General features: G+C 33.8%; 1 long non-coding RNA gene and 1 other non-coding gene across 2 annotated transcripts; both read right to left on the bottom strand.

Annotated features, from left to right (window-relative positions):
* Positions 1-5,457: 5,457 nt before the first annotated feature.
* Positions 5,458-16,571, bottom strand: LOC122468349. The gene is made up of 3 exons (XR_006293217.1): positions 13,205-16,571; positions 9,795-9,932; positions 5,458-8,748 (listed from the first exon to the last, which is right to left on the bottom strand). It is a non-coding gene; the product is annotated as an uncharacterized LOC122468349 (long non-coding RNA).
* Positions 9,214-9,280, bottom strand: LOC122469900. Its single transcript, XR_006293778.1, has one exon. It is a non-coding gene; the product is annotated as a small nucleolar RNA SNORD109A (small nucleolar RNA).
* Positions 16,572-20,115: the final 3,544 nt, after the last annotated feature.

The raw sequence follows: 20,115 nt of genomic DNA, 5'->3' as shown, positions 1-20,115 counted from the left end.
AGAGCCTGATTCAGATTCTGTGTCTCCCTCTCTCTCTGTCCCTCCTCCACTTGCACTCTGTCTCTCTCTCACACACACAAATAAATAAACACTGAAAAATCAATTCAAAATGAATATAGGTCTAAATTATACACCTTTATGAAACACTAAACTATAGGAGATATCCTAAGAGAAAATCCTTATGACCTGGAGTTAGCTATTAAACATGCAACCAAAAATATAAACCTATCCTGTGAGAAATACACTGTTAGAGGATGAAAACAATAAGCCGCAGACTATGAAAAAATACTTAGAAATCACGTATCTAACACAAAAAACTTTCATGGTATATGGCGAACTCTCTAATTTCAGCATAAGAAAATAACAATCCTGTTAGAAAAAGAGCAAAAATATAAACTGAAACTTAAAGAAGATACATGGGTGAGAAGCACAAAATGAATGTCCAATATCATTATTCATTAGAATGGTGCACACATTTTTTATTTTATTCTCAAATTATTATCTAAATTCTAGTTAACATGCACTGAAGTACTGGTTTCAGGAGTAGATTTCAGTAATTCCTCACTTACATACAACAGCATAATAAGTGCCCTCCTTAATACCCATCACCCATCTGGCCCATCCTCCTCAACTTCTCTCCATTAACACTCAGTTTGCTCTCTAAGAGTCTCTTGCAGTTGCTTTACCTCTCTCTTTTTTCTTCACCTCACCTCCCAAATGTTTATCTGCTTTGTTTCTTAAATATCACATGAGTGAAATCCTGTGATACCCGTCTTTCTCTGACTTCACTTGCATAATACATTAGTTCCATCCACATTTTTGCAAATTGCAAGATTTCTTTCTTTTTGATGGCAGAGTAATGTTCCATTTTACACACACACACACACACACACACACACATTCATTCATTCATCTTTGGGCTCTTTCCATAGTTTGACTATTGTTGAAAATGCTGCTATAAACATCAAAGTGTATGTACACTTTTAAATCTGTATTTTTGTATACTTTGGGTAAATAGTAATGCAATTGCTATGTTGTAGGGTGGTTCTATTTTTTTTGAGGAACCTCCCTGTTTGAAAGTGGCTGCACCAGTTGGCATTCCCACCAACAGTGCGATAGGGTTCCCCTTTCTCCTCATCCTCGCCAACATCTGTGGTTTCTTGTGTGGTTTAATTGTGGCCGTTCTGACATGTGTGAGGTGGTATTGCATTATGGTTTTGATTTGTATTTCCCTGATGAGCATCTTTTCATTTGTCTGTTAGTCATCTGGATGTCTTCTTTGGAAAAATGTCTATTCATGTCTTCTGCCCATTTCTTAACTGGATTGTTTTTTAGGTTCTGAGTTTGATAAGCACATTATAGATTTTGCATACTAGCCTTTATCAGATAGGTCATTTACAAATGTCTTGTCCCATTCTGTAGGCTGCCTTTTATTTTTGTTGATTTTTTTTCTTGACTGTGTAGAAGCTTTTAATCTTGATGAAGTCCCAACAGTTTATTTCTCCTTTTGTCTCCATTGCATCTAGTGATGTGTCTAGGAAGAAGTTGCTATGGCTGAGGTCAAAGACATTGGTGTCTATGTTCTCCTCTTGATTTTCATGCTTTATGGTCTCACATTTAGCTTTCACCCATCTCGAATTTATTTTTGCGTATGGTATAAGAAAACAGTCCAGTTTCATTCTTCTGCTTCGTGCTGTCCAGTTTTCCCAAAACCATTTGTTGAAGAGACTGTCTTTTTTTCCATTGGATATTCTTTCCTGCTTTGTTGAAGATTACTTGAAAATATAGCTGTGGGTCCATTTCTGGGTCTTCTATTCTGTTCCATTGATGTATATGTGTCTATTTTTGTGCTAGTACCATACTGTCTTGATGACTACAGCTTTGTAATATAGCTCAAGTCTGGAATCATGATGCCTCCAGCTTTTCTTTACCTTTTCAGGATTGCTTTGGAAATTTGTGCTGTGTGTGTGTGTGTGTGTGTGTGTGTGTGTGATTCCATACAAATTTTAGGATTATCTGTTCTAGATCTGTGAAAAAATGTTGGTGGTATTTTAATAGGGATTGCATTAAACGTGTAGATTGCTTTTGGTAGTATAGATATTTTAACAATGATTGTTCTTCCAACCCATGAACACAGAATGTTTTCCATTTCTTGATCTTCAGAGAGTGTGGGTAGCTCAGTCAGTAGAGCATCCAACTCTTGACTTTGGCTCTGGTCATAATCTCAGTTCATGAGTTCAGGCCCTACATCAGACTCTGCACTGATAGTGTGGAGTCTGCTTGGGATTCTTTCCCACACCAACCCCCGCTCTCTGCCTCTTCCTTTCTTTCTCTATTAACTAATTAAAAAAATACAAAGTACAGATCTTCTACCTCTTTGGTTAGGTTTATTCTTAGGTATCTTATGGGTTTTGATGTCATTGTAACTGGGATTGATTCTTTTATTTCTTTTTCTGCTGCTTCATTATTTGTGTATACAATTCAACATATTTCTTTTTTATTTCTTTAACATTTATTCATTTTTGAAAGGCAGAAGAGAGACAGAGCGTGAATGGGGAAGGAGCAGAGAGAGAGAGGGAGACACAGAAACAGAAGCAGGTTCCAGGCTCCGAGCTATCAGCACAGAGCCCAACGCGGGGCTCGAACTCACGGACCATAAGATCATGACCTGAGCCGAAGTCAGCCACTTAACTGACTGACCCACCCAGGCGCCCCTAAAATTCAACATATTTCTGTATGTTGATTCTATATCCTGTGACTTTGCTGAATTCAAGTGTTAGTTCTATCAATTTTTTTGGTGGAGCCTTTTGGGTTTTCTACATTGAGCATCACATCATCTGCAAATAGTGAAAGTTTGACTTCCTCCTTGCCAATGTGCATCTCTTTTATTTCTTTTTGTTTGAGTACTGAGGCTAAAACTTCCAGGACTATGTTAAATAGTACTGGTGAGACTGGACATCCCTGCCTTTTTCCTGACCATAGGGTTCTTATCCTTTATTTTACCAATGTGGTGTATTACACTGATTGATTTGTGAATATTGAACCAGCCCTGAAAGCCCAGGAATAAACCTCACTTGACTTTGGTGAATAATTCCTCTAATGTACTGTTGTATTTGATTTTCTAGTATCTTGTTGAGAATTTTTGCATCCATGTTCATCAGGGATATTGGCCTGTAATTCTCCTTTTTAGTGGGGTCTTTGGTTTTGGGATCAAGGAAATGCTAACTTCATAGAAGACTTTTGGATGTTTTTCTTCCATTTATATTTTTTGGAACAATATGAGAAGAAAGGTATTACCTATTCATTATTTTTTATTAATTTATTTTTTTAAATTTACATCCAAGTTAATTAGCATATAGTGCAACAATGATTTAAGGAGTAGATTCCTTAATGCCCCTTACCCATTTAGTCTATCCCCCTTCCCACAACCCCTCCAATGACCCTCAGTTTATTCTCCATATTTCAGAGTCTCTTATGTTTTGTTCCAGGTATTACATCTTCTTTAAATGTCTGGTAAAACTGCCTTGGGAAGTCATTGGGCCCTGACCTTTTGTTTATGAGGAGATTTTTTTAAACATTTTATTTATTTTTGAGAGAGAAGAATACAAACAGGGGAGGGGCTGAGAGACAGGGAGACAGAAGATCTGAAGCAGGCTCTGCACTGACAGCAGCAAGCCTGATGTGGGGCTCAAACTCACAAACTGTGAGATCATGACTTGGGCCAAAGTCGATACTCAACCAACTGAGCCACCCAAGGGCCCCTATTGGGGGATTTTTGATTACTGATTCAATTTATTTGCTGTTTATGGGTCTGTTACAATTTTCTATTTCTCCTATTTCAATTTTGGTAGTTTGTATTTTTCTAGAAATATTCCCATTTCTTCCAAATTGCCCTTCCAAAGTTTATTTGTATATAATTTTTTTATAATATTCCCTTATGATCATTTGTATTTCTGTGGTATTTGTTGTAGTATCTCCCCTTTCATTTGTGATTTTAGGTATTCGGGTCCTTTCTCTTTCCCTTTTGAAAATTCTGGCAAGGGGTTTATCAATTTTATTAATTCTTCATAGAACCAGCTCTTAGTTTCATTGATCTGTTCTGTTTTTTGTTTGTTTGTTTCTATATCTTTTATTTCTGCTCTAATCTTTATTATTTCACTTCTTTGGCTGCCTTTAAGCTTTATTTGATGTTCCTTTTCTAGCTCTTTTAGGTATAAAGTTAGATTGTGTATTTGATACTTTTCTTCCTTATTGAGGCAGGCCTGTATTGCAATATACTTTCCTTTTAGGACTGCCTTTACTGCATTCCAAAGATTCTGGACTGCCATATTTTCATTTTTATTTGCTTCCATGTACTTTAATTGCTTCTTTAATTTCCTGATTGACCCATTCATTCTTTAGTAGGATGCTATTTTTTTATGTTATTTATTTATTTATTTTGAGAGGTGGGGGGGTTGCATAGGGAAGAGACAGATAATCCCAAGCAGTCTCCACACTGTCGGCACAGAGCCCAACATAGGGCTTGGTCCCAAAAATCACTAGTTCCTGACCGGAGCCAAAATCAAGAGTCAGGCACTTAAATGACTGAGCCATTTTAGCCCCTAGCTTCCATGTATTTGTGGTCTTTCCAATTTTTTTCCTTGTGGTTGACTTCCAGTTTCATAGTGTTGTGGTCTGAAAATATGCACAGAATGATCTTGATCTCTTTGTACTGGTTGAGGGCTGATTTGTGACCCAGTGTGTGATCTATTGTGGAGAATGTTCCATGTGCACTGGAAAAGAATGTGTAAGAATCTGTTTCTTAGGATAAATTGACTGTAGGGGAAAAGTTCTTATTTTTTCCCCACTGAGGATGATATTACCTGTGGGTCTCTCATATATGGCCTTTATGATGTTGAGGTACCTTCCCTCTATCCCTACTTTGTTGAGGGTGATTATCAAGAATGGATGCTGTATGTTGTCAAATGCTTTTCTTGAATTTTCTTGTATCTGTTAAGTACCTCTGGTCCAGTGTGTCATTCAAAGTCACTGGTTTCTTGTTAATTTTCTGGCTAGATTATGCACACACATTTTAAAATGGCTAAAGTAAGGGGTGCCTGGGTGGTTCAGTCAGGTAAGCATTTGACTTCCACTCAGGTCATGATCTCACAGTTCATGGGTTTGGGCCCCACATCAGGCTCTGAGCCATCAGCACAGCCTGCTTCAGATTCTGTCTCTCCCTCTCTCTCTGCCCCTCCCCTCACTTGCACTCTGTCTCTCTTTCAAAAATAAATAAATACTAAAAAATGTTTAAATGGCTAAAGTAAAACATATTGACTCATAAAGTGCTCATAAAGATGCAGAGCAACAGGATGTCCTATGCATTTCTGTCAGGAATATAAAATGATCCCAAAACTTAGGAAAATATTTAGGCAGTTTCTATTAAATTAAACATACTCACCACACAATATAGCAAAACTCAATAAGGAATATTTACTGTATAGAAAATGTTGGCAAAATATTTCCCAATGGCCAACTGCCACTTTTGTAAGTAAAGTTTCATGGGAACACAGCCACACTCATTAATTTAAGCTGCAGTAACTGATATGTGTACTCTGTGACAGGGACTGTATGGTCCTGAAATCTAGACAGTGTATTATCTGACACTTCAAGAAAAAGTTTGCTGATCCCTGCTATTGAAAACAACTTAGGTTTGCAGAGAAACCTATAGATGAATTTTCATAGCAGTTTTACTCATAATAGACCCAAACTGGAAACAACGCGAATGCCATTCAATGGATGAATGGATAAATAAATGGTGTACATCCACATAATGGAATATTGTTCTACAATAAAAAAGAGACTATTGATTCAAACTATAGCTTCAATGTATCTCGGGGGAATGATGCTTAGTGAAATATCCTAAAAGTTATATTAGGTATGATTTCATTTATCTAACATTCCCAAAAGACAAAACCATAGGAATAGAGAAAATTAATTACTGTATACCAGGAGTAGGATATAACTGTAAAGGGATAAGGAAATTTGGGGAGTTAAAGGACAAAATACACAACAGTTCTGTATACTGATTTTGGTCATCAATACAAAAATCCACACATGTTAAAACTCAAAGAAATATACACCAAAATAAAAAAAACCAGAATTTATAATAACTTAAAAAAGATTTTGATGTCAAAAGTAACAAGAATAAAATACCTTCAATATTAAGACTTCTGAATACCTAAGCACATTATCATAAGAGAAAAATGGATATGTAAATAAACACATGAAAAAATACTCAATTATATAAAAAATGTGAATAAATAAATACTACCTGATATTATTTGCTGAAATGCCTGTGTTAAAGAGATAACACTCTTTTTGTAAAAGCTAGCTCTATGCCCAATGTGGGGCTTGAACTCACAACCCCAAAAATCAAGAGTAGTAAACTCCAGTGACTGAGCCAGCCAGGTGCCCCAAAGAGAGACTCTTGACACACCCTAAGAAAATCAATCATCGGACCCCAGGTAACACACAATCTATAGGACAATATTCCTAGAAGTGTATTAACCAATATTTAGACTAGTTTTATTTGATATTTCAAACTTTCAATTGAAGTATAATATAGATACACCAAAGGGAATGCATTAACTATAGAAATCAATAAATTTGCATCTTCCAAAAACAGCAGGTAATCAATAAACATATCCAGAAACAAACACTACCAGCATTTCAGAAACCACCCAGGTATCTTTCTCCATGACTATCTTTAACAGATATTATCTTCTTTGACCTATGTGTTAATTTTTACTATAGTTTTATAGTAAGCCTTAAAATAACATAGTGTAAAGTCTCTGACTTTATAAGTTTTTCAGGATATCTTTTGCTATTATAGTTGTTTTACCTTTGACATTAATTTTAGAATGACCTTGTTGATATCTACAAAGAAATTGCAATATTTTTTATTTGGATTATATTGAATCTACAAATGAAATTGGGGTAACTGACAGTTCCACTATTTTGAAACTTCTGACCCATAAACAGAATATATCTCTAGTTTTATTTAGGTTTTCTTTGATAACTTGATCAGTGTTTTGCAAAGATATTGTACATATTTTATTGCATTACAGAAGTCCCTCATTTCTTGTGCTATTATAAATGGGATTTATCTCAAAGTCCAATTGTTTGTTGCTATTATATAGTAATATAATTGACTTGTATATTGGCCTTGTATCTTGCAAACTTGCTAAACTAAGTTTTCAGTTCTGGGAGTGTTATTGTAGGCTCTTTGGGATTTTCTAACATAAGTAATTGAGTTTTCTGCAAAGAAATCTTTGTTTCTTACTTTGTGATCTTTATGCCTTTATTTACATTTCTTGCCCTGTTGCATGGTCATTACTGTACAGAACAATATAAATAGAAGTGATGGGAGAGGACATTGTTGTCTTGTTCCCAGTCTTGGAAGAAAGTACTTAGAAAAAAACACATTGGGTAGCACACTTTTAATACCTACCCTTAACAGCATAAATATTATATGTTGATATACTTCGGTACCTGGAGATAGCAGCTATGCACTGCAAACATACATTAATGTAAGTATTATATAAATATACACATAGTAAAATCTAAAAGCAGGTATTTGTAGGATCATATTTATTAAACCAAATTATGTGCTAGTATTCCTTTCATTTACATTCATTCTCAATTTTTTTCTCATTTTTTTTTTAATAATGGAAGTTTTAGAGTCCATTTCAGTATCTGGTAGGGCTTTTTTATTTTCTGATTTTACAATTATTAGTGTTCATGGCTATTTTATTCATTATTATTGAGTTCATTTGAATTGTCTTGCTAGATTCTGGAGAAATAAATACACACATTAAAATATATACATACATAAACACATATATAAGCATAAAGAGAACACAAAAACAATTTCTCATTGAAACAATGTATGACAAGAACTTTATCAAGAAAAAAACCATTTACCTATTCCCAAAGTATGAACACCAAGCTCAAGGTAACATAAAACCTTCTATGTAATCATGCCAAGGAAGATACAGACTATTTCCCTTATTGATGGATGTTTCAAATTTAACAGAAAATAATGATTAATAATTTAATATTATGAAATTTCATTATCTATCCACCTGATTAATTCAACCTAATATCTTTTATGAGACAAATATTATATGGAAAATTGAACTGTTTTGTGTTTTAGAAAAACTTTATTGTGTTTGGGTATTTATCATTTAAATGAAGGCCTTAGAAAGAGCTCATAAAATTTAGCATATAATTGTCCACATCAAAAATATCTAATTAATGTAAAATCTCAATGATGAAAAAAGTAGCAATAATGATCCATAATGATCTTATAAATCTGACCAAAATGATCTCACTATGATAATCTTAATCATGGGGTCAACATTACAAAACCATCGTAATTTTTAAGGGAACTTCCAAGCATACCTTAATTCATAAAATAGTATTTCACTGCAATACAAAACAAAACAAATAAACAATTTTCCAAAGTTCTTCATTTGTTAATCCACACAAAACTCTGATAAAGTAAAATTTACAATTTGGAAATGAGGGTGGATACACTCACCAAATAAAAGGACACATTATGAAGATATTCTCCAGAAAGTCATTGGAAAGATGAACACAGAGACCTTAGGGTATGGCACAGATCACATGACATATGAATTTAAAGAAAGCTGGTATAGTTACTCACTGCTCTTCTTAGAAGTGGAGGACTTCATTCCACCCCGTCTAACTCAGAAAAACATGACAGAAAGAAAAGCAAAGACACAGTCTCTGAAAAATTTCTACAGTGAAAAATAACAAACACTAAAATTGATTCCATTGTCAATATTTAATATAGGTATGCAGTGTTCCCTTCTTTCAGTCAACACTAGTGAAACTTTCAGTACTCATCACAGTTGCTTGACCTCTTAATTCAACCTTTCTTTTGTTTCCTCATTTATTACTTAAGAACATATTTCCTATATACTAATACCTACATACAACTCTCCATTCAAAGTGAACAAAATGAAGCAAGTTTTGGGTCATACAGTATATCTAAAGTTTCATACTGCTTCATGACATAGAAGGCTAATGCCTTGCACCAAAAGAAATAAAAGGCATGCTCACAGTGGTATTGTGTTGTCACTTTGGATCATCAAATACAGCCAGGCTCTGAGAGTCTTATTTGTCCTATTAGAGGGCCACTCATCTGGACCTCAGATTGACATCTGGAATGAGTCCCTCAGCATCCTCAGACAATTGTGCTCATCATTGATCCAGACAAACATCCTCCCAAACAAATAAGCATTTCCATAGCCAGGCTTATTTTCTTCAGTCTTATCTACTGAATTATAAAGTAAATGTGTAATGGATAGTTTATTTAGTATCTAAATAATGAAACTCGAAAGGTACATAGGGCAAAAAAAGCATATTTTTCTAATAAAATTACATAAAATCTATTGGGAAAATAAAAAAAAAATTGTCAACTGAAATTTCAAGGAGTAATGGGGAAGTATTTACAAATGTGGTAGCAAAAAAGGTGTGATTATAGTAGAATATGAGTAGAAACATTTGGAAAATACTCTTGATTTTCCAGTAATAAAAAGATAAATAAATATTTTGGCACATTTAATTATCTCTACAAGATAATTTGCATATATATCAATGATTCCCTGAGATTATTCAGGTTACTTCAAAGAGATTTTTTTTACTTAATGAAGGAAATTAATAATAATGAATATTTAAGAAACTAGGCACTTGTGGGGGAGAAACCTATTATAAAAATATTCTACCTTGGGACTCTGAAATAATGAGCCTAGAATCCCGAATTTCTGACATCACTGTCCACAAATCCTGTGTGATTTCAAAAGCATCAGAATAGCTGTTCATCTCTTTTCCCTGAAGTATGGTAAGTTGTTCCAGTCTTTGACCTGCAGCAAAACACCACAAATAATATAAATAAGATCATAAAATACATGAAATTCATTGATTCTGTAGTGATCACCATACATGCATCCCCACACTTCTAACACTTGCCACATAAATCACAGCTGCTTGGTCCTTTCCCATCTTTGCCATCTTTGCCATCTCATTTCTTCATTTATTTCCTCTTTGAATTATTCACTCTGTAAATAGTCAACAATCCTGTCTACTATGGAAATTAGTGCCATGGCAATTTTCTCTTTGAGAAATTCTAAAATTATATTCTACCAAATAAAGACTTGATGAAAATGCTCTTTGGTGGGTAAAATGAAGAGCACACGACAAGGGTGTTGTGAGCCTTATATGTGGGAAGTAATAGATAAGAACTTTGAAAATCTATTACAAACAACATAAAAACTGATGAAACAATGGTAAGAATAAAAATAACAGATGGAAAATTTCATAAGATAATGGAAATTATAAAAAACAAATGGAAAAGAACATCATAAAGGCAAGACATAAGAGGACTAATATGGAATAAGCACGGCTGATCCTTATTTAACAGAGAATGCAATCCTGGGAATTCATGGATAGGCTAGCAGAGGTCTTTGAAGGATAAATTCAAGTGAACTGGGGAACTCGAAGTGTTAGGAACAGGAGCTGGACTTCAGAGGCTATACAACGTTTCATTCCATTTAATTAAAAACATTTTTTTAATGTTTATTTACTTTTGAGGGAAAGACACAGAGAGACAGAGGCAAGAGCAGGGGAGGGTCAGAGAGAGGGATACATAGAATCCGAAGCAGGCTCCAGGCTCTGAGCTGATAGCACAGAGCCTGATGCAGGGCTTGAACTCACAGACCCCAAGATCATGACCTGAACTGAAGTCAGATGCTTACCCAACTAGGCCACCGAGGTGTCCCTGTTTGATTCTACTTGAGTGACATTTTGTTAAAGACAAAACTATAAAAACAGTGTTGTAAGAGATTATGGAGTCGAATGAGGGTTGACTACAGAGTGTCGACAAAGAGGATTTTAGGGGCAATGGAACCCCTCCATATCAAAATTATGGTGTTTTATATACTATTCATTTGTCACAACCCATATAACTGCACATGACAAAAAATGAAATTTAATGTAGGTAAAATAAAAATAAATTATATAACAAGTAGAAATATAAACTTGAAAACAGTCTGGGACAGAACACTGGGACTAGTGTTCATAATACCCACTGCACACTCCTGTGTATTAAACCTGTATATTTATTAGCAGGCACATATGCACAGGAACACCATTTAACCAACAAACAAGATATTCGTAGATTAAATGTTTAATACATACAAGAGTGGTATAATTCAAACACATCAAATTGCAGGCTAGCTCTAAAATAATAAGTAGAAGACCACCCTCGTTTGTTTAGAAAAGAAACAGTGTACTCTTCACCAACAGTGACTTTGTTTTTCATTTCTTCAGATTTTTCACAATGTATGAATGTACAATCCAAGCATTATCATTCAAAAGGACACTTTTCACTTGCTGCTTGTGAGAAGGGATAGACCCTGAAGTCATTCATGAAATCACACTAAAAAAACATACATAATGTAACATAAAATAACCCTAAAACATACTGAACCACTTGGTTGATGCACCACATTAACCATGAAGCCCACAAGAGGAAGTTTTTCATTGCAGATCTACATGAATATTATGAAGAAAACCAGTATAATTTCTGTGGCAAAATTCTACTCTTCTGAACAATCCCTACTATCCTTGAGTATTATTTAATTCATTTTTTCTATATACTTGTTCTATATCTTAATGTTATAAGGCAAGGAAATGCTTCTTATTCAAACCTACATTGATTCCATAACATTTAAACCTGAGAATACAAAAGCAAAAATGTGCAACGATGAAAAACATATACACCCATTAAATCAACAAGGTGTGAGGAAATAGACTTCAACTGTGTATATCACACTTATTCAATTAATTATGTCTACAATAAGAATTTCCACCAATATTCAACAGAATATTAACTGTGCACAGATGCAACAAATATGATACTAAACATTCTGGTCAGGCAATTCCTCAAAATAGTAACATAGATTTACCATATTCTCACCCCTAAAAAATAATTTTAAAAAATACGTATATACAAAAGCCTCTATATAAATGTTCATAGCAAAGTTGTTCGTAATAAACAAAAAGTGAAAACGCAAATATCCACTAAATGATAAATAGATAAGCAAAATCTGATATATCCATACAATGGGATATTGCTCATCCATAAAAAAGGAATGGGGATCTGATACCTGATCAACATGGCTGAACTGTGCTAAGTAATACCTGTATGCACCTGCATTTGAACCAAATACATTGCAAGCTATGATTCTCTTTTATCCCCTAAATCATTTTAATTTCTTCAAAACAAGGATTTTCTACTACATAGCTACAGTATTGTTATCAAAGTTGGTAATTAATATCTGCCTTATATAATACTATAATTTATTTATGAACGTTTTTAGAATTTTTCATTTTCCCTTTAATGTCTTTTATAGAAATCCTGAATCAATATTGTATTCAGTTTTCATATCTATTTAGTCTAACTTAATCTAGAATACTTCCTCAGTGATATTATGTTTAAAGACTAAATCCCAGTGTTTTTGTGGAGGGTTTTTTTTTTTTTTTTGTATAATATCATGCCAGCTGAATCTAATATTTTCTCCAGAGTTGATTCGCATTTATTCACTTTTGTCTGAGATACTACAGAAATAAGGCTAGGTTCTTCTGGTGCTTCCTATAGTGATGCCAGATGATTCCATCACTAATGGTATTATCTTTTATCTCTTACTTAATTCAGGTAGTGTCTACCAGGTTCTCCACCACTAAGTTATCTTCTCTTTGTAAATAATAAGTATATCATGGAGGAGATAATAACAATCTATAAAAGTATCTCCTCAAACTTTCTCCAAGAAGTTTTAGCATCCTTTGATGTTTCCTGGTTGAAACAATTATTATGATCATTCCCAAATATTTTATATCATTTCTACCACATTTATTACAACTTTATGTCTAATGGGACTTCAGTTTCTACACTACTTATCCATTCATTCACTCGTTCATTCACAGATTAATGTTATAAACATCATTATGATTAACCAGTTCTTTTCATTCTTAAAGAGATTTTACATGTTCACACATCTCTGAATTTTATCAGTCAAAACCAGAGATGGCTCACTGCTCAGTGTCCAGCAGTCCTCTTCAACAGACGCAGCCTTACCCATCTATGAAAGCTTTCTCCTTCTGTACTTCTACTCCTCCTTCGGTTTCCACGATGTTCCAGAGCCCCAACTGGGAGTATCTTAAGTAGTCCATTTCCCCTCAAAATACCAGAAGATAAAAAGGCGAAGTTAGAAACTATAAACCAATTTTTCTAAACATAATCTAGCCACTGTTGTGGCATAGTCAGGCAGAATTTGTCACAATTCTCTTTATTATTTTGGCCAACATTTTAGCTATTAGCTATGAGTTGATAATTATACTTGCAAAACACGAAGTGTGCACTTTAGAAAAGGGTTAGAATGAATGGAGATAACTGGGGGAAAGTGAACTGATTATGAAACATATAGTCAAAGGAGATAGTTTAGAATCCAGACTACATGGTCATAAATTACACGCACAAAATATTCCAATATGAGATTATAACATTTAAGTTTCTATCAGTGGGGGATTGTTTCTTCACTCTGAGATCCTCACTGGCTTTCCCCCTACTATCTGCAGTATTTATGTTTGGATATTGCCTATCATTATATCTCTTCCAAAGGTGGTTTCTTCCATTTAGTGACACTCTTCCTGTTGGCCATTGGTTTGTACTTTGAACTGTGCTCCCATGGGATCCCAGAGCTCTATCTATGAAGTGGTTTCTGCTGAGGAAGACAGTATCCCATCTCCTAAGCACTGCCTCCCCATATTTCCAGACATCATTGTCTGTAGCTTTACACCATGGAATTTTCCACAAACCAATATCTTGGCATAATTTTCTCCTATTCTTACAATATCTCAATACTTATACTTTTTAGCATGAGGAATTGCACTGGAAAATTCTTATGGCTCTGACCTTAAAAACACAGGGAAAATGAATATAACCTCAGAAATATGCATTCTTCCCCAAAACATTGTTTTACTCAATGGATTAGGCAAAATACAAGCATTTTTAATTATCTTCCAATGGCTGTTATACCATAGGGTTGTGGGTTTTTTTTTTTTAAGTTGAAAGTAATAGTATGAATCACATAATCAAACACAGCCTATTTAAACAATCAGCCTCAGTTTCTAGCACAGACTTCTATTTTATTTTTTAAAAAGTAATAAATATTTGTACAATTACTATTAGCATTGAGATAGTTCATGAAAGCATTTATCTTGGCATTTGGTACCTACACTAACAACCCAATAAATGTCATTTGTAATTGAAATACATGTATTTGAAACCACACACACGCATACACACAAACACAAAAATGAAATAGCAAAATAATGACCAGAACTCATTATCAACATTTTAAAATATTCTTCCTATAAAATTGGTTTATTGACCGTATCTGCACAATCACATTTGTATATCATTTTACAAGAATGAAATACAATGTTATTGCCTCAAACATACTTGGTACTCAATAATGGGTATATAAAGCCTGGGTTTTCACACCAATTAATTTAAACATACATTACCAGATAGAATAGAATATAAACAAGTTGAATAAATGTATCAACATTAATTTACTTAAAATCATGACTTTAGATAAACAGGTTACTAACAATTTTACAAGTACAACTAAGGCTGTAATGATTATCCTTGAGTTTACATACATCTTTGAACACTTAAGTAAATTTTTAAAAATAAAATTGTTAGTCAAAATGTGCTAATTTCCATCTATTTTCCACTGTCTTCTGGAAAGATTATAAAACACCAGGACGGCCAAATTTTCCATGGTTGGTTAACAGATATAACTTTTAATCTGATAGGTGAAAAAAGACAATTGTTGACTTATTGCATTATGGGTGTGTGTGTGTATGTGCAAAAATACATTTAATTTTATTATATATTTATAATACTTTATAATTACTTCATATATATTTGTTATAAAGATTGGTATGCTTGAGCATATTATATGCTCTTGGCCATTCACAATGCTTATCTTTTCTGAATTATTCCTATCTATATCCCAATTATGTACTGGGATGCTTATCTGAGTGAGGCTTTCATAGAATATTAACACAAAATTGGTCATATAAATTTTAAGTAAATATATATTTTATTTGACTTCAAAAACAGAAATAGCCCAACTGTAATTTTAAGTTACCAGATTTTAGAGACTTTTTCTCGTCTAACCCCTCAATGCAATTAACATGAGAAAACAAGAGTAAACTTGGAAAACGTGTACTGTTGACTATTTCAAGTTTTTATAAACTAGGTTAAATAATAGATTTAGAATATATGAATCCTGTTCTGGGATGCTGAAACAATTACAACTGCTCAGATGAAATCAGAATAGACTAAAGTCATTGCATAAGGAGGCTGGACACAATGAAGGAAGCTCAGAGATACCATTTTGATTCAAACTATGCTGAAGGAGAAAAGAAATCAGGCAAGATTTTGGTCACAAATTCCTTGGCAACCTTACAGATGGAATATGAGAGAAATACATTCAATTTTGAAATATAATTTATTGGTTATAACAGGAAAGGAGTTCATGTCACTCTAATTCTTTATACAGTGCTGGTTTTACATTGTTTAGATTATGGTGGAATGTAACACTCATAGGACTCTCTTGTGAAGAAAATATGGCAAAGGAGGGAAAATAATTTTAATGAAAATAAAATGGAGAAGTAATTCTTAGATACTTTTACTATGTGTCTGAGTTAATCTGATCATAGTTCAGGTTCTTGTTTAACCAATGCTATAGTTCAGGAATTGGTAATTCAAGCCCATAGGCTGCTGTTGTAAACAGTTTTACTGGAATACGGCAACACTTACTCAATTACACACTGTGTTTATCTGCTTTCATACTACAACAGCAGGATGGATTAATTGCAACAGAGATTATACAGCCTGAAAAAGTAAAACTGTCATTTGCTCCTTTACAGAAAAGATTTGCCAATTCATGGTCTAGTATAATACAGACTGAGGCAATAATTCCAAGTAATTAAAACTTGATTATTAAAATATGGAAGGCTGGAAAAGCAGAGTCATTATATTTAGTTTAAATTTTCCCATTTCCAGCCAATAGGATGAGGAAGCTTTGTTCTGATTTTCTGAAATCAAGTATAGTAATAAGGCCAGAATTCTTTCTGGGTAGGTCTCTGACTTAATGGCCCTCAGTAGTCATGCTCTCTTTTTGCTTTCTCTTTCTATACATCATCACCAAAGAGACCACTGTTACCACTGTCCACACACATGCAAAGTAACTCCCTTGGTCCTCCATTTCTATGTTCTTCTGCCTCTTATAATAATATATCCATCCTGCCATTAGATACATAGACAGGCAGGGGTGCCCAGGTGGCTCAGTGGGTTGAGTGTCTGACTTCAGCTCAGGTTAGCATCTCACAGTTCATGAGTTAGATCCCTGGATCAGGCTCTGTGCTGACAACTTAGAGCCTGGATTCTGTGTCTCCACCACTCACCTAGCCCCTCCACCACTCACACTATCTCTCTGTCTCTCTCTCAAAATAAACATTTAAAAAAAGATATATAGACAGGCAGATACATAGATAGATGATAGGAAAACAAGTAAGATGGAGTAAGATGGATGATAGATTATTGATAGGTCGAGATATACTACAGGCAGATTATGGAAAATAAATCGATAGGTAGATAGATGGATGAGAGATAAAAGTAGAATTGGGCAGAATTTAAGAATCATTAACATAAGACATAACAACATCATAGTGTTTCTCAAGCCTGAGCATTTGTTTCCACAAAAACATGGAATATTTATCTTACATGTCCACTGGAATTTTATTTCTAAATTTCTCATAACATCATAGAATAATCATATGTTTTGATGGTATACATGGCAAAAACTGCAACAGCTTTACTTTCTTGAATGATTGTCATGGGGTTGACATGTGGGAGTCATGCCAAAGTGACAAAAAAATGCTATTCAAATAAAATTTTATATTTCCCAAATTCACAAGTTGTAACATGCCTATGTCCCACTTATCTTCAATAAAAAGATGGTATTTCAAGAGTAGATTAATTCTACAGTAAGAGAAGTCACATAAAATGTTAATAATAGTGTACACTACACAAAATATTCCATATTTCTATTCTCTGACCATAATGGTAGGGTTACCAATTAATTAAATGAAATGATATTTCTATCATCAATTCACCCTAATCATTTTCTCTTGGTTTTTCTCCTTAACATAATCATCCACACACTCTCTTACTTTTTCACTGTAAATATCAAAGCTAAACCAGTCATTTAAAAACATGGTATGATTATATTATATAAAACGTTGTGTATAAGAATATATATATATATATATATATATATATATATATATATATTCCCTGCCAAAGGAGCTCATTTTATCAAAACTGTGAAAGACAAAGTGTTAAGAGCTCTTCAGAAATAACCTCTGTTAAAGTATCAAATCCTGCTTTGTTAGCCAAAGTTTTGTTTCTGCAATCCAAAGAAAGTGGTTATATTCAATGAAAAAATTATGCAACGGGCACCTAGGTGGCTCATTGGTTAAGCATCTGACTTCAGCTCAGGTCATGATCTCACAGTTTGTGAGTTTGAGCCCATCGGCCAGCTCCACACTGAAAGCTCAGAGCCTGGACCCCGCTTCATATTCTGTGTCTTCCTCTGTCTGCCCCTCCCCCACCTATGCTCACTCTCTTTCTCTCTCTCAAAAATACACAAACATTAAAAAAAAAAAAAAACAGGGATGCCTGCGTGGCTCAGTTGGTTAAGGGTCTGACTTTGGATCAGGTCATGACCTCACAGTTCATGGGTTTGAGCCCCATGTTGGGCTCTGTGCTGACAGCTCAGAGCCTGGAGCCTGCTTTCAATTCTGCAACTGGACTCTCTCTCTTCCCCTCCCCCACACATGCTCTGTCTCTCTCTCTCAAAAGTGAATGTTAAAAAACAAATAAATAAAAAATTTAAAAAATATGCAATATTGTCTTTAATATTATCTTTAAAATTCTAGGGATAAAAAAGTCAAACCATAATTCTATATTCAGTAACAATATACCTCACTAAAGAATGCTTAAAAAAATGCTAAATAAAGGGGCACCTGGGTGGTTCAGTCAATTGAGCATCTGACTTCGGTTCAGGTTATGATCTTCCAGTTCTTGAGTTCAAGCCCTGCATTGGGCTCTGTGCTGAGAGCGCAGAGCCTGGAGCCTGCTTCAGATTCTGTGTTTCCCCCTCTCTCTGCCCCTCCCTGCTCACTGTCTCTCTCTCAAAACTAAACAAACTTAAAAAAAATTATTAATGCTAAATAAAGACATTCTCAGATAGAAGAAACCTATGAGATAGAAGAAAACAGAGAAAAATTATCACCAGTAGTGCTAGTGCTAAAGAAAGTTCATTGGGAAGGCAGATAACAATAACAGCAGGCAACATGGATCTTCAGGATAGAAGACCACTGGAACTGGTTAATAAATAAATAGAATTTTTGTTTTGAAAATGTTTTTAATTTTGTTTGAAAATGATGTTTTCAAAAATATACCTACTTAGAACAATTTTACCATTGGCTGTAGGATTAATGGCGCATGTGATATCTGACAACTAGCATAAAAAGGGTCAGAGACTAGGAAAATGGACATATATGGTTGCAAGATTCTTGTGTTTTGTAAAGTGATATAAGATTTAGTCTCAAAATATTGCAAACAATTAAATATCTATATCTTAATCATTAGAATACTCCCTAAAATATATAAAGAGGTAGAGTTAAAAAGGTAAAAGATGGAATTCTGAAAAAGAAATTCAAACAACCAAAGAACGTAGGAAAGAGGAAACAAAAGAACAACAACAACAACAACAACAAAAACAAACAGGAGAGAGACAATGCAGGAGAGTTCAGACTTAAAAATAAATGATAAAAATGGTAGATATTAATCTATTGTTTCAAAAATTAAATGTAAATTTAATAACTAATCCAACTGCTAAAGCTTAAAACATATACCAACTATATGCCATCTAAAATGACAAAGCTTTACATATAAACATACAGGCTAAAAAAAAAAAAGATAAGATTTCCATACAAACAGGAAGCATAAGAAGGCTAGAGTGGCGGTATTGATTTCAGATAAATTTCAAGACTATGTTACCAAAGATAGAGACATTTTATAATATAAGAGGGTCAAATTATAAGGAATACATTAATAATCATGAATGTTTGTGACTAATAAAAGTTTCAAATTATGTGAAATGAAACCAAAAGAAATGAAGTAGAACACAAATTCACAATCATAACTGATGAATTTAACTTCAACTATTTCAGTAATTTATAGTACAAGATAAAATATCAGTCATGGAAGATGTGAACACCACCAACCCCCTCCTAATGGACATTTATAAAACACTATAGCCAAGGATTTTAGAACAACTGTACTTTGTTCAAATTTTCTATGGTATATTTACCAAGATCAACCACATATTAGGCCAAAAACCAAGTCTCAAAAATCATTCAACTAATAGAGAATATGTTTAATAACCATAATAAAAATTGGAAATCAATAAACTAAAATATATTTAAAGAAAAAAAAACAGTGAAGGACATATGTATTTGTATAGCTAATGAAATTTTCTCTGATATTCCACTATTATATATTCTTAATTCAGTTCTGTTTTAAAGTTAAGCAATCCTTATATGAAAGACTAAGTACACAAAGAACTAAAATACAACTCCTGAATAATGATTTCACACCTGGGGAAAAGATCTGGCAGAAGTAAATATTTTTACTGTCATTAAAGTAAGGCATTTTACCAACGTCAAATAAACTTGCGTTATTAAAAATACTATTGAAGAAAATACTCTGAATTGGGAAAAAAATAATGTTAGAGCAAAGGCAAAAATGTTGACTAAGAACCACAATTCAAACTATTGAGAACCAGTCAAGATTGTGACTCAGGAGACTCCTGAGCTTATCTCCTTTCTCAGACAGACTGAATG

This window comes from Prionailurus bengalensis, chromosome B3 (assembly GCF_016509475.1).
Source record: "Prionailurus bengalensis isolate Pbe53 chromosome B3, Fcat_Pben_1.1_paternal_pri, whole genome shotgun sequence".
In the NCBI taxonomy this organism is placed as follows: Eukaryota; Metazoa; Chordata; class Mammalia; order Carnivora; family Felidae; genus Prionailurus; species Prionailurus bengalensis.
This window is presented reverse-complemented; position numbering and strand designations above follow the sequence as displayed.